At 43.1% G+C, this 16,617-nt stretch overlaps 1 pseudogene across 1 annotated transcript; it reads right to left on the bottom strand.

Annotated features, from left to right (window-relative positions):
* Positions 1–251: 251 nt before the first annotated feature.
* Positions 252–15,660, bottom strand: LOC308166739 (large ribosomal subunit protein eL8-like; annotated as a pseudogene). Its single transcript has 10 exons — positions 15,498–15,660; positions 4,382–4,461; positions 3,942–4,067; positions 2,699–2,819; positions 2,282–2,431; positions 1,713–1,850; positions 1,416–1,495; positions 971–1,101; positions 507–594; positions 252–335 (listed from the first exon to the last, which is right to left on the bottom strand). The product of its transcript is annotated as a large ribosomal subunit protein eL8-like (transcript).
* Positions 15,661–16,617: the final 957 nt, after the last annotated feature.

Below are 16,617 nucleotides of genomic sequence, written 5' to 3'. Positions count from 1 at the left end.
GCTGCCGTTTAACCTGCAACTTCACCGGAACTTTCTTGAGGCAAGTGGCGCGACTCAGCTGGTGGGAGACACGCAGACAGCATAACGTAGCCGTCTCAAATTCACAAACATTCAAGGATTTCAAGGACCCGTGGGAACCCTGCTATAGGTCACAATATCAGGATTTCCCGATTTATCAAATTCATCAAATGACAAATCCAGGCATGTTTGAGGGTACATTTTCTTTTTTATTACATGAAACTGGGTGGTGTTCAACCAAGCTTGGTAGCCAGCTCCTTGGCCTTCTCAAGCTTTGTGATGCGGGCTGTGGACTTGGGGCCCATGATACCACCTCCCTAGTGACGACGGGTCTGGAAGATAAAGTCAGGAGTCAATACAGTGGAAAATGGGACATTAGGAGAAGTCCGTTTGTGGAGTGAGGGAGACTTGAGTGCAAACAGGACAACTGAAGCAAACGACAGACGGTGAAAAGCGGCTCTCCAGACGACCACCACCATGACTAACAACCAAAGCTGGGAACTCATCTCCTCGTATCTGTCGTTGTAGTTGGTCTTGATGGCTTCCACCAGCTTGGCAAGTGCACCTTTGTCCTCACTGAAAAAGGACAAATATGTTCAGTCCATTATCACCAACTTGGCACCGACACATCACTGATTTACACTCAAACCTTTGGCTCAGGGTTAAAAAGCTCATGGAACCACATGGTTGTTCAGTTGAAGAAATTCAAACATCATTGCCAGAGGGTTGAGTTAGCTTCTAGTTTCTACAGGTATTAATAAATGTAACTGTTGACATGCATCTTTACCATTCTACCCAGACTGTTCCTACACCATGGCTGTGATCCAAAAATGCATTCTTGCACCCTATCTAGTGCTTATACTGTACTTGGTGCACACTCTAGACTGAGTGCAAAAAGGCATTTTGGAACACAGCCCATGTTTCCTCTTCTGGGATTGCGGTGTGTACGTACGGGTTTGTCTGTGTGATGGCAACTGAAGTGCAGGTGTTTCTGTGCACCAGTCTGCCCAGCCTGGCCTGGCCCTTCACGATGCAGTAAGGGACACCCATCTTACGGCACAAAGCCGTCAGGAAGACCACCAGCTATAGGGGGTGGGGGGGGAAATGACAGGAAGCATCAATACTTGTTTTTGGGATATAAATATGTCATATTGGTTGTACTTGATCTCAATTCAAATACATAAAATGGCTGTGGTCTCTGCTCAGAATTAAAAAGCTTGTGTTTTCATCCACACAGTTGATTCAGGTGAAGAAATTCAAACATCATTGCAATTGACCTCATATTTGCCCATTAACAGACGTTCTGACACTTGACATGATTCAGACATAGTTCAGGTTCATTAAGGGGAGTTGACATCACAGGTAGTATTCAGGACTTTGCTAGTCTTTAGACTTACCTCGATGGGGTCCACATCATGAGCGATGATCACCAGTTGGGCCTTCTTGCTCTCCACCAGAGTGGTGACTGTGTTCACACCTTTAGGAAAACACCACGGTTCCCATTACAATTGGCCAACTCTTCCATGGTACTCCTAACAATGCCCATGGCTGATGCTCAGGGTTAAAAAGCTCAAAAACTACATGATTTGTTTCAGGTGAAGAAATTCAAACATCATTGCACCAGGGCCAAAAATGTCTTGCCATGAAATGTATACTTAATCCAAACAGGCCAATAGTTTCCCAGCATGCCTCACCTGCACGGAGGACAGGTGACCTTTTGGTTGGGGTGTCTCCCTTCCCAGCAGCCTTCTGCTCAGCACGGGCCAGCAGTCTCTGCTTCTCCTGATTAGTCTCGGGCCTGTACTTGTGAGCCAGCTTGAACATCTGCGTGGCTACAAGGGGAATAGAAAGTATTATAATACAATCATGTTTGAAAGACACACATTTCAACATTGGACAGCACTGAAGTGGACTAGACTGATTGCAAGTTAAAAAGACAGCTTGTAAGTCTTTGGGCAGGGTGCATCAGTGATCTTGGTGGGAGTCAGCATTGCACTTCAGTTAGCAAATATTCTTTCACATCATCTGCAGAGCCCATAAACTAACCTTGCAATAGGCTATAAGCACACTCTCACCGATGTGGGTCGATTTATCCAGGAATCTTGCGCTACCGCAGCAAGTAAAAAGGAAAAGGGCTTTAAACTATATGTTTCAAGCTACATCGGAAATAAAGTACATGGCAGTCAGAATGCGGAAGAGAGTGTGCATATAGCCTATTGAGAAGAATAGTCAAAAATATAAACCCCAAGTCTCCCTGGCTTACCGGTCTGCCGGTCCAGCGCCTGTGTGAACTGGTTGATTGCTGGGGGAACCTTCAGACGCTTGTACAGGATGGAGCTCTGCCTCTGCAGGCGGATTTAACGTGGCCATTTCACAAAGCGCGTCAGATCACGCTTGGGCTGGATGTCTTGACCTGTAACAGACCATGGGATGGTTCAGTACCCCAAGTCAATTCAGTGTGAACAAAAGGCACTGAAGAATATTGACAGGAACCCTGTAATCACAGGAAGTGCATCAACAATCTTGGTGGAGTTGTCTGCATCGTTGTTAAGATAGCAAATATTCGTTTACATCCTCTGCACAAACTTATGGAGGAAGATGTGAAACCCATTCTCTTGGGAATCAAACAAACATCCCCATAGCGGTCACATTAGCAGCTGTGCCACGTTGGGCTACTCACCAATGCCGTAGTTCTTGGGCCTCTTCTCGAAGAGAGGGTTGACCACTTTCTTGGCCTCATGTTTCTTGGCCACTGAAGGGGCAGGTGCCACCTTCTTCCCCTTAGCCTTCTTTCCTTTAGGCTGTCATGGAAAAAGTCACATTAATATACAGGTTAGTAGCTGGGGGCTATAAGACATCAGCAGGTGATCAAAACGGTATTATGGTTTTAGCTCAGGGTTAAAAAGCTCGTATACAGAATCCACATGGAAGATTCAGGTGAATAATGTAAATCATCATTGCGAAAGCCAGGGGTTCAACTTCAATTAGTTCAATACTAGAAGATGCTTGTTAGCATTCTTGCTATGGAACACTGGTGCCGCATCAATATGCCGACGTACCACGATGCCGACAGTTTATTAGCGGATTTCTGCGAGAGCTGACAAGACACATGTGGGAAAACTAGGGTTAGGGTTAGGCGCTATGTCGACTTGGTACATGCTGGCATGTCTAACCCTAAACCTAACCCTAAACCTTAACCCTAACCGTCCTTAACCGTAGCACCCTAGCACCTAACCCTAACCCTAGTTTTCCCACATGTACCGTCTTGTCAGCTCTCGCAGAAATCAGCTAATAAACTGTCGGCATCGTAGTCCGTCGGCACAGCGGGTGGGCCCCGGAACACTACGGTCAATCTGGTCAGCTAGCTACTAGACTACCAATTTGTCTAATTCGCTGTCAAACAGGCATGCAAACCCTAACGAACATTGCGCTTATCATCTTCTACTGCTTTTCAGTGGTAGCCAACATGGTTGGGCTCCAGCATAGTCGACTCAGACAAGTTCGGGCCTTCGAAACTAACGTTAGCTAGCAAGCTAGACTTGTCTACCAGTGGAACAAACAACCTACACCCTAACGATTTTCTAAATACACAAGTGACTTACACGAGTATACACTGCATTTCAGCAGCACACATTCAAAAAACTACGAATACATGTTACTAAAGTAAACACGCTGCAGATGGGAGTGCTCCCGTGTTGTTCAGTTGCTGATAGTTTCTACAGGTATTAATAAATGTAACTGTTGACATGCATCTTTACCATTCTACCCAGACTGTTCCGACACTATGGCTGTGATCCAAAAAAGCATTCTTGCACCCTATCTAGTGCTTATACTGTACTTGGTGCACACTCTAGACTGAGTGCAAGAAGGCATTTTGGAACACAGCCCATGTTTCGTCTTCAGGGATTGCGGTATGTACGTACGGGTTTGTCTGTGTGATGGCAACTGAAGTGCAGGTGTTTCTGTGCACCAGTCTGCCCAGCCTGGCCCTTCACGATGCAGTAAGGGACACCCATCTTACGGCACAAAGACGGCAGGAAGACCACCAGCTATAGGGGTTGGGGGGGGAAATGACAGGAAGCATCAATACTTGTTTTTGGGATACAAATATGTCATATTGGTTGTGCTTGATCTCATTTCAAATACATAAAATGGCTGTGGTCTCTGCTCAGAATTAAAAAGCTTGTGTTTTCATCCACACAGTTGATTCAGGTGAAGAAATTCAAACATCATTGCAATTGACCTCATATTTGCCCATTAATAGACGTTCTGACACTTGACATGATTCAGACATAGATCAGGTTCATTAAGGGGAGTTGACATCACAGGTAGTATTCAGGACTTTGCTAGTCTTTAGACTTACCTCGATGGGGTCCACATCATGAGCGATGATCACCAGTTGGGCCTTCTTGCTCTCCACCAGAGTGGTGACTGTGTTCACACCTTTAGGAAAACACCACGGCTCCCATTACAATTGGCCAACTCTTCCATGGTACTCCTAACAATGCCCATGGCTGATGCTCAGGGTTAAAAAGCTCAAAAACTACATGATTTGTTTCAGGTGAAGAAATTCAAACATCATTGCACCAGGGCCAAAAATGTCTTGCCATGAAATGTATACTTAATCCAAACAGGCCACATATGTGTGTGTGTGTGTGTGTGTGTGTGTGTGTGTGTGTGTGTGTGTGTGTGTGTGTGTTTCATGCAGAGAGAGAGAGAGAGAGGGAGGGAGAGGGAAGATTACCTGCATGGCTGGGACTCAAACCAAGATGATACAGATAGACCAGAGGTGCCGTCACAAAGTCAATATCAGTCAATGAATTAATTAATTAATGCAAGAGGAGAGAGAGAGAGCAAGAGGAGAGAGAGAGAGGGAAGGAGAGAACAAGAGGGAGAGAGAGAGAGCAAGAGGAGAGAGAGAGAGAGGGAAGGAGAGAGCAAGAGGGAGAGAGAGAGAGAGAGAGATGCCAACACTACATTGCTTGTTTATAAAGCTCTCACTGGCACAGCACCAGAATATCTGAAAGACCTTTTGCTAGCATATCAGCCCAATAGAGCTCTCAGGTCTTCTGACGCTGGCTTTCTCTGTGTACCACATGTACAAAAGAAGAGATTTGGTGAGTCTGCATTCTCCTTTTATGCACCCAAATTGGGGAATGCACTGCCAGTTTACATTAGGGATGCAACCTCAGCAAATATGTTCAAGTCAAGACTAAAAACCCATCTTTTTAATATTGCCTTTAAATGAAATAATAAAATTATGATTATATAATGATTAAAGCACTTTCAGCTGCAACGTTTGCAGGAAAAGCACTATACAAATAAAGTTATTATTATTATTATTATTATTATTATTATTATTATCATGATGGAAATAAATGGGATCATAATGACCATTTCCTCTCCCTATTATCTACTATTTCGATGATCATGTGGTTACAATGATAGGTGAGTAATTTGCCATTTCTCAGTGGCACAACTAATATATAACTCGTATAATAAGGTTAAAAACAGTCATGTGTCAAAAAGACCACATACAGTATAGTAGGCCTACGTCAGTGCCCGTCTGCCTGCACCTCTCTATCTCTCTGAGGGATTCTAAGTGAAGGAATGTTTCAAACCCCTGAGATCTTTTCCCCGTCACTGATAGTTTTATGGCTTTTCCAGATCCCACCTGTGAAAGGATTCCATTATGCTCATTGCAAAGAATGTCATGCCTGTAGTCCTGAGGGTCCTAGGCTCCGCAGCTTAGGTGTCCATAGATATCCCTGCCAGAGTAGGATCCATACTAGAGACTCTGCCAACCATAGGACACAAGGAATTCCTAAGGCATAGCTATACTATGCAGTACGCCCAGGGACATTCTATGGGATTGCACAGTGCTCATTGAAGTCGTCTTCTGCCACAGGCCCACTTAAGTGACGCACTGCACCAGCCTCCAACTGGCAACGTTAGAGATCCCTTACACAGCCAGCTTTTTAAGAAAACAGTGATCATATTCATCATATTCCAATCTGTGGATTGTATTCACCTTACTGTATCCCTAAAAAAAATATCTCTGTATCTACCTATTTGTTTTTACCACAGGCAGGTGAATGTAACCAAGCAAAAAGCATTGGTTAGAATAACCAGTAGTGTCGCCTTGTTGAGTCCACGGGTTTGTTTTCACAGTGGTTTGGCCAACCAGTTCTAATTAGCGGCCAGGCATGTAGCACCTTGTGTATTGGTGTGGGTATGTCAATATCAGGACATGGTGTTGATACTCAGTGGCTTTAGCACTTTGCAAGAGCAAACATACACAGCAAGCCTATGACACGGGTCAAGAACAAACCACACCACAAAAAAACAAACAAGGGGAAATCAACCACTGGGAGGTCGTGACCAGGAGACAATGGTCATTCTGAGGGACAACACTGTGCTGAACATACACCTGACATTTTGGAATATAGGACCAACCTCAGACAAACAGGGTTTGGTCTGTATTTTAAAGTGTATTTGAATACTCCTCCACACAATTCCGATTAGATTGTGTGGAGGAGTGATTACCACCTCTCAACAAATAGCTTGAACATGAAGTCATTGTATGGCAGAACTATCTGAGGGTATTGTTTAATTCAATCAGATACGGCTAATACTGTATAACCTGTTATCAGTGTTGTAGAGGAGAACGACCACTGAATTCTTGAATGCACAGAATGTGCACTACAGTAGAATACATAGTAAGTAAATAGCAAGTAATCATATGAAAGCATTATTGTGTTGTTGACTCATTCTTTGCAGTGGTGTTTACCGTATTGTTCAGCCCCGATGCTCTGAGACTAGACCTATTTAGAGCAAATTATTGAGACATTGAAGCAGAGAGGAGAGTCCTTAATGGGTATTTCTTTCATTTCTGCCTCCCCAGTTCTGTGCTCACAATTCATTTGTCTGTGTTCCGCCTCTGTCTAACTGGGTCTATGACAACAACAGGGCTGGAATCCTAATCGCCTCTTATTCGTTTCAGCAGTCCAGGTGTCTGGTGTTACCTTTTGTTCTTTTCTTTTTATATCTCTCTGCCTCTCTGCAGAAGCGAGAATAGTTACACAGCGTTAGGCTAGAACATGCAACAGATACTGTAGGAGGAGAGGCGTTTAGAGGCAGGGTAGGGAGGGAATGGTCTCATTATTTGTGACAATCGGACAGTTATGTTTTCATCTTTGGTTTCAGTGGACCACATAACACCAATTTAGCTCGCAGGTGTGCAAAACTGAGACACTTTGTCGGTAGATAAGTAATATTACACAGACAATTGCAATTTGCGTCAAAAGAAGACAATTTCAAAAACAGCTCTTGACATTAGGCAGTGCAATACAGTGCAGAAGTAGCCTCTGCTACGGGTTACAGTAATCATCACAAACGGTGAGACATGAATGAAGACAATCTAATTGACCTTATTATATTCTCTGCATTTACTCTTTATGACCAGTGTCCTCAACCATCCCAATCTGTAGTTCAGTGGGGAGGGCCAGTGAAAGGACAGGACAGGCTGGTTAGTAGTCTTAAGGCTGTATTCAGACACAGTTACAGCCCCAGGCATTGAAGCAGTGAGGTCCAGCTCTATTAGCGTGGTCATTGTGCATGGGGACGAAGCCTTTCCTGCTGATGCATTGTAGTTAATCACCCATTGAGAATGAAATCCTTGGCAGAATGTGAGAAGGAGCGAATTCTCCCGTCTACCATGGGAAAAAGGATGCTCTGCACACAGAATGTTCAGATAACATTGTCTGGTCTAATTCAATCTTAGCCTTCAGTCCCATGAGATAAGAGAGTCAACATCCATGTGCTAATAGGTATTATCCATTTAGGCATATTTTATTGTGTGAGTTAAATGGTGTTAAATGATGTGTGTGTGCACACAAATGTGCATGTGTCTATATGCATGTGGGGCCCGTGGGCGTGAGGAGGTGTCAACCATTGACAAAAATGCAATGATGTTATTTCCTTGTAGTATATTGTGAACATAAAATAGTTTAATAAATCATTAAATAGTCATGCTGTATGACTATTCAGCTCTTTTGGTAATTATCTTTCCTACAATAGGACATGAAGTCTCTCTGAAAATGGTGCCTTATGGTGTGAAATCCACTATAACAACACAAAGAAAAGTAAAATATGCATATTTTGCCTAACCTAAAGTATGAGCTGCTTACTACAATATACATGTGTCTCTTCCAGACACAGTCCTGAGGCAATATTAAATGAGAAAAAATAGCAATTATCTAAATGTATAAATGCTATGCCCAAACCAAGGCAAAAAAAAGAACGAAACAAAGGATTGAAGAAATACACTTCTGTCAGTTGAAACTTGCTTTGTAAAACCACCTAGAACAAACTTCAAAATAAACAATAACTGCAGTGGGAGGTGGTAGGGGGGAGCAAAGCCAAGCCCATCATGTGACAGTAATTGGACATGATGGCAGGGAAATGCAGTTTGAAATCCCTCCACTGCTGTCAACATCAGCCTGTCACAGAGGGGAAGACCGAAATTGAACCAGCCAGCGCATCTCTGCTCCCTGAAAGATCACACCATTCTATGGTGCAGAACACAATACAGGGCTCTACTCGACTGAAACAGCCAGGCATTAACTCTTCGGTTTGTTGAACACACATTCATGAGAGAGAGGAAGTGGTCTTTTTTTATAAAAATGTACAAGAGAGGAAACAGTAACGTAACATGCCGGAGGGTAAAACGCCTGGAGGAAATGAAAACATCAAGGTGCTGCGCAGTGGATTAATCTGGAGTCACACTGCAATGATACCACCACGCATGCACCCACACCCACACACGCACACGCACATTCCTTCAGTGTTTTCCGTCAGGTCGCGTTGCGTGTAGCATTGCTGTCTTTGTGTCTGATACAGTGATCTTCACAATACCTGATGTTGCATATTTCACCACCACGCCCCATCCCATGGCACTAGAAACCCCATCTAGCTTTTCCTCTACCCTGAAATCATAGCTGCTCATCATCATGCTCTCCAGTAAGCAATGTTCTCCTTTCAAATTGTCTATGACCACAAAGGGCAGCTCTCACAACGGGGTAGTTATGAGGCTGTATACTGTCTGTATCCATACCTGGAAGAGACAGTGGTGAGATAAGGGTCCAACAGAGACGACAGAACTTTTATTCTCCTCTTAGCCAAGCCTCTCTAGAGTGCCAGACGAGTGGCAGACGTTTTCAGGAAACACATAGCCCACGTAGCTTTACAGTCTAATGACTTAAGGATGTGAAATCTCCAGACAGGGGTCTCTGCATGTGTGTGAGAAAGGGAGGACAAGAGGAGGAAAGCAAGAGTGTGTGTGTGTGTGTGTGTGTGTGTGTGTGTGTGTGTGTGTGTGTGCGTGTGTGTGTGTGTGTGAGTGTGTGGGTGGGTGCGTGCGTGTTTGTGTGGGTGCGTGCGTGTTTGTGTGGGTGCATACCTGTGTGTGAGTGTGTGTGTGTGTGTGTGTGTGTGTGTGTGTGTGTGTTCGTACATATACATGTGTCAGCGGTGCCTCTTTGTTATGGCCTCATCTGTCACTCAGTGTACTGGTGTGACAGCGTGTGTTAGGGCTTTGACAGCAGGCAATCTGTCGCAGTCACTGATTCAGCTGGGCAAAGGCTGCATGGGGAGACAGGTGGGGACAGCTCTGGATGGGTTTCAACATTCTGTTATCATCTAAGATAAGTAAGTAAAAACAGTGGGAGTCTGCAACGGCAGACGTCTCGAGGTGTGAGAGAATACACACTTGTATTGTGTAGTATGTGTGAGATACAGCCACAGTACAAGCCCAAGGGCAAAATGCTCCTTGTCCCAGGCAAACATGTACAAGCTAATCAATATACAGTAGCTCCGTAGGCTACCGTAGGGATTCTGCCAGATACGACTGAACGTCTACTTAAAAAAACAACGGCATCTGCATTGAACAGGAGATATTTAGTTCCTGACTGGTAGGTTTAGAAAAGCTTAGTTCAGTGTGTGTGTCCAGCACTCAAGTCTCAAATATTGAAGTTCATTCAAATACAGCATGGACAAGAGCAGCGTGACCTAATATGGTTTTAAATTGAATTTAATGAATGATCTGCAGCTGAACTTCCTAAGGTCAATGGAATGTTGCTGTGTGTGTGGCTAGCTGCTGATGGCATGCTATTCCATGCATGTAAATGATACAAGGTTGAAGTCCCATGGGGGACACTGCTGGTGCATTTACCCGGCTGAGTACATGTGTGATTTATTACACACACACACACACACACACACGCACACACACTTTAAGGAGACCCAATGCTGCTCTGTCGGCCTCTGCTCTGCTGTGCAGTTTACAGGCCTCACCCGGACACAGAGATACAGTGAAATCATGTCACTCACAGGGACTGACTTGTGCGCAAATTGGGCTTTGTTATCCAGTTGTCTTAACCGAAACATTTTGAGCTTCTGACTCCTAATTGTGCTAAAAAGGGTACAGCAGTTCACACAGATTAGAAAAGTACCCAACCTTATAGGAGATGGTCCATTGAGTCTAAAATCATATATATCAATACTGTATAGTCAATACAATATAATTTAACTTTCATGATTCAACCAATCATTCAACCCTTTTACAAAAAGGAAGGAAGGCAGGATGGTATGTTCTAAACTCTAGACCTTGGATTGTAGCACTGAAAATCATTACTCCACTGCTCAGACATGTCGAGTCCATATGGCTGCAATGAGAGCAGTCTTAATAAAATCTGCTTCTAATCTTATGTGCCGTGGCAAAAGAGCAAGGTATGACATTTCAAAACAATGTAAGACGCATAGAACTCCTCCAAAGGATGACTACGAGGAAGGCAGGATTAGCTGGTATTTGCTGAGAGAGAAGTTGGATCTTTACACTTCAGTAAAACATGTATTTTCCTCCCCCACTCATCTACCTTCTGTCAAGGCATTTTCTACTCCATGTGGTTTGCTGAGATTGTAAGCAGCCTACAAACCGCCAAAGGCATTTTCCCCTGGTTGGGCTACTGTGTTTGTTTCATCCCATACACAGAACACACTCTGGGAGCCACACACACAGTCAGCAACATCTTCCAATCCTCCCCACCAACCTTTTACAACTAGCCAACTTCTCTCTAATGCTCTGTGGGACTGGGAAAAGATGCTCCAAATCAGGCCTCATAAAAGGAGCTTTTAAACCACAGCTGCTGTTACGTTAGGTTCTCTAGGTATTCCCTGCTGCTCGTGAAAACAAAAACATATATGAAAGTGTCCGATCAAATGTAAACCAACTTATCAAAAAGTGGGAAAACTGATGGAAGTGATCTACTTTTTGAATTTTTGCTCATTACTCTCAATCCAACTAGCCGCTATCCTCTTCACTCTAATTCTAGCTGCTGTCCTATCAAACTGATCGAGCTAGTATACGTAAATGCAAGCAGATGTGTAAGATTTATCTGCACATATCTTTACTGTCACAATGGAATCCAACATACAAACACCAAACAGCCAGATAAAGCAGCATATACACCATGTAGTTACATAATTAGTTTTTATAATTCTATAATGGTACTATTACATTGTAATACACATAGTTACTAACAGTAACTCATTTGTAACAGACTCAATCATGACAAGTCAATTATTGTTCTTTATATATGTACCATATCTTTACTCTTTGTAAAACATACTAATTACTAAAGTGGTTATGGTAGCGTGGCACGAGGGACAGTGAAATGTAAAGTGCTGCTGCTAAATGTAGAGAATGTTGTTTTGTTTCCCCTGCAGTGGTGTGTGGTGCTCTACAGATTTATTGTGATGGAAGCCAACATTACATGGGTCATTCATAATGCATTGAGAGGCAACAAACATTCCACCCAGTCTGAGACAGGAACCTGGGCTTGTTTGGACTGCTCCGCTCAGAGACCCGATACTGCCTGGAATTCTACATCGGCCCTTTGCTTGAGCCTCGCACTCGCTGCTTCTTTCACTATCAAAGTTCAGGAACTGAGACGCCAGCTGAGAACACAAGCGTGGTCGCCATGGCCCAGTGTACTTCCCGTGGGTTTGGTGCTTTTTTGTGCCCCTGTCCAGCATTAAATTCCAATGGGGCCCCCTGAATCTGTTGAGGTAGACTTGAGGTTGTGTTGTCTGAGGAGATGCCTTGCTCTTGTTCACTGGACTGCTGGAGCTCTTGGTTTATTGACGAAGAAGCCAAGCAGACTGAAATGATTACTGGTCAAACACATCTGTGTCTCAACACTGATTGATTTGCCAGGAGTGAAGTAGTGTCCCATCATATAACAAAGCACACAACAACATGTCAAGCAATAAATCCTATGACAAAACACACTACACTACCACAGGCTTTAATTCATATCATTCAACATATCCAGAAAAAAAAGAAAGTAGGTTGGTTGCAGTTATTATTGGCCTCCATGCAGCAGTAGTAGTAGTTCAAAGAGCAGTTGACATACAGTATGGAACCAGTTAAGGAATGTGAGACTGTAGGGACTAGGTGGAAAACAGATTATGTCTTGAAGCAGTCTTTTGACTTCCTTTCTTAACTTATATTACGTTTGCCTTAAATAAAAATGCATACCTACTGTACATAATTTCAATCAGTTTAATACTCAACTTGAAGTTCTCATGAATTTCTCATCTGGTAGCAGATGGTTGATGTATTTCTTCTAGTAGTCAAGACTTTCCATTCATTCTAGTGATATCACTGTATCCCTTTGTGTGAATAGAGTAGATCAAAGTCGAATGAGGTCTCATTTGATCGCAGATCCGCGCGTTGTTGCAGATACTTCAGAGTATCACCGTTGGAAACAAACAATAGTGCAATTGGAAAAACAACAGCGTGTTCAGCACAGAAAAGTGTGCATGCATCCGCAGTCTGGCTGTATTCTTTAGAAAAATTCAGCACTTTCTTGTGGACGCTTGACATAAAGTTAAACTGCCCTTATCCTGCTGCGTAAAAAGTGTGAATGTTGGTTTAGAAAAAACGAGCCACACTCACCATCGTTTATCCCATTCGGGTGCATTCCACAAGGAAGCTTTACAGTTTCTTATTGTGTAAGTTTCCCGCAGATCAGACTGATTTAGATGGTATCAGGTCCGATCAAAGACTGGACAGCAATGGTCCTGAAGAGGTGTGAACACTATGATTTGTCCTATCACTTGCGCATTTGAATTTCTGTGACATTTAAATCCATACTTTTAAGATTTACTTTGCCCCTTGATAGATAAAACTATCAAGCGCAACGATATTCTCATACATAGTAGCCTCTCTAACTTCATCCGAGGAAATAAAGTTTGCTATAGCGCAAAGTAAGTAGCCTCCATCCTATGCAGCCGTCCCTCCCGAGGGACCATGCGTTTGGGAAAGTTTATTTCACAGTAAAAGTCCTCTCGTGTTGGGCTGGATGGGTATTGGGTAGTAGACCGAAGGAATGCACTGAAATAGGAGAGCAGTCGGCGCGCCTCCTAACGGGGTATACAGATGCCAAATCGTGACGTTAGAATTATAAGTTTCTATCTCCATTTTTGTCAAAATTGAGTTTTTTTACATAATCTGATCCATTAGGTGTTTATTAATGCCTGTGTGGTGTTATTTTTAAAATGTTGGACATTTTTTTGTTAGTTATTCATAAAATACAAAGGTTCCATCTCACAAAACATAATGGAATGTAAAAACTTTGACGCTCGATATCTCTGAACCACCCGAAACGGAGATAGAACCTTATAATTCTAAATGGAGATAGAACCTTATCATTCTAAGCTCACCAAATAATGAAGACACCTTGAAATGGCAGATGGATAGAACTAGTCTTCAGCTGATGTTTTCTTTCCCCTTGGGTCTGGTTTAAGGTGTCCTACATCCACCCTAAGATATAGTCAATATTTTTTATTTTACCCCCTTAGTTATCAAGTTACTCCAGATGTCCTATTCTATTGTGTTCATAGCTGAAGGCAGCGGAGTTCCATAGACTATAGAACTTGCTCTGTCAATTTTTGGGCTAAATGATGCTGGTCAAGACTGCCCTCTTTTGGCAGCTGTCTACACAGGCACACAGTTGAATTGTATTACAAAATTACAATAACAGTGAATCATTCTAATATAGACGAACAGACCATTGTTAAGAGAATCTAGATTTCATTGAATATTATCCAGAGAGTATATCTTATAACCAGGCAAATGTTGTTAATGTGGAATTATTAACTTTATGAATGTATGTATTCCTTTATTTGGACTTGTATCAATGTATCAATGCTATTGTGTGTATGCTACCTATGCTGCCATTTGTCATTGATTTCAGTTGTTGACTGCTACTGTATGTGGGTGTAAATAAACAAACACACAAGATAAACAGACCCTGCAAGACTTCCTGTGAGATGAGAATAAAGTGTTGACTGTTATCCAAGGTTCTCTCATGGAATGTGATGTCACAATGTTCTCCTGAAGCTGAAGATTCCATTAACCAAGGTGTTCAAGTCATTGTCAAGCGGTTCTTTGAGCAGAGCAGCTGGACAGTAAATTGGAGAGTAACCAGGAGAGTATATAGAGATATACAAGGATTGTTTTCAAACTGTCTGATATTGTATTTCATACAAGGTTCTTCAGCCTCAAGGACACAGCATGGATCCTTTTTCCAGTCGTCACTGGACTAGGATCGATAGCAGAAATGTAGGTCACATCAGAAATGTCTTATTTTTCTCTTCAGCTTTAAATGTTTGATAAACTCTGTAAACTCAACAGCATAAGCATATTCATTTAACTTTCAGCTCATTTCTGAGCTGAAGAAGGAGAACTTCAACCTGAAGCTCAGGATCTATTATGCAGAGGAAGGCAGTCAGAATGGAGAGTGCCCTGATGTCTTCTCAATGGTGAGTATATATAAATATAAGGATGTAGGAGTTGGAGCGTACAAACGAAACGGAGACTTGGTGCCAGTATAAAGCCGACCGAGACTGCATTTATTGAACTGATGACATCGCGTCCATAGCAACGTACAAACACTTCCTTAAATGTTACCTGTACGCCCATACGTCACACCCCAGTGACCGGCGTTAAAGTGCCCGCACACAATTCCCCATAACCAAACACACAGGTGAATTATGTACATCATACATCATAGTATTTGTCCGCTACAGACCTCCCCCAAGAATTCACCATAACTGAGAACAGTCACCATTGCGGGGCCCGGATCACCCGTCCAAAACGGCTCCGTAAAACCGGAGCAGGGACTGAAAGTTCAACAGTCTGCATGAGGGACAGCAGGTGTTTTTTTTTATGAAGAGCTAGTATAATATGTGATTATATTATAATCCATCAACTCTGAGGGTTTAGCATCGCCGAGGCCGGGCAGAGAGAGTAGCTGGCGGGCACGTTAAGATTCAGTTAAAGTAAAAGTCTCTAGTAAGTACGCCTTTAATGCTCCATATTTGTTGTGCTCAGGAGGCTGCTCGAGAATACTCACAACCCTGGCTGCTGTAGAGCTCCCGAGAGCAGAGACGAACATAGTAGTATTTCGTAATATCCGTGGTAATTCCTTTAAGCACGAACTGTGCCTCCGTCTGAGCAAACCACACTTTCGGCTGTTTCTCCCAGAACTCTGGCAGCTTCATAGCGACGGCGTTCATCGTAGCCGGTGCGTTATCCATAGTTGAAAAACAAAAACAATATAATCCTTGGAAAGCGTCCCAAAGCGACGTCAGGGTCACCACTGTAGGAGTTGGAGCGTACAAACGAAATGAAGACTTGGTGCCAGTATAAAGCCGTGTCGGCATTTATTGAACTGATGACATAGCGTCCATAGCAACGTACAAACACTTCCTTAAATGTTACCTGTAACCCCATACGTCACACCCCAGTGACCGGCGTTAAAGTGCCCGCACACAATTCCCCATAACCAAACACAGGTGAATTATGTACATCATACATCATAGTATTTGTCCGCTACAAGGAATTATTATTAGTAGTATACTCTTGAATGAATTGGGAGAAAGTCTGCAGTTTGCTTATGGTTGCAGATAATGTTGCTTTTCCTCTTTGAATCAGAAACAGCGAATTGAAGAACTTCTCAGCAGTCTAAATGGAGAGCAGACGCTGATAACAAACCTGCAGACTCATTTGGCTGAGAAGATTCAACAGAACAAAGGCACCAAAAAGAGGCTTAATCTAAGGAAGTCCCAGGTGAAGAGCTTGAGAGCCGAAAGGAAGCTCCTTAAGGCTGAAGCTGAGGCCAGGAAGGCGTTGTGCCTCTCTCTTGAAGAGAAGTTGGCTGAGAAAGACACACCGACCACACCAGGTACCTTGTTTGCTCATCAGAAAGTGGGAAATGGCCTCGGTCCAAAACAGTGTCAGAAGAATGGCTTAATGAAAAGGTCCAATTAATTATTTAAATGGTGTTTTGATGGGCAGATAAAAGGAAGTTGGCCTTTGCAGGTGATTGCAAAACACATTTACCTGGAGAAGACATTAACAGGTGTGTAAAACATAGACACTGTGAATAACCTTACCCATACAGACAAAAGTGACTGCGGCGGATCCAGCTCAGAGGACCAGCAATGTGCAGATGCTCCCCGTCCCCGTCCCCG

The sequence above is a fragment of the Nansenia antarctica genome (genome assembly GCF_963989245.1).
Source record: "Nansenia antarctica genome assembly, chromosome: 10".
Taxonomy (NCBI): domain Eukaryota; kingdom Metazoa; phylum Chordata; class Actinopteri; order Argentiniformes; family Microstomatidae; genus Nansenia; species Nansenia antarctica.
This window is presented reverse-complemented; position numbering and strand designations above follow the sequence as displayed.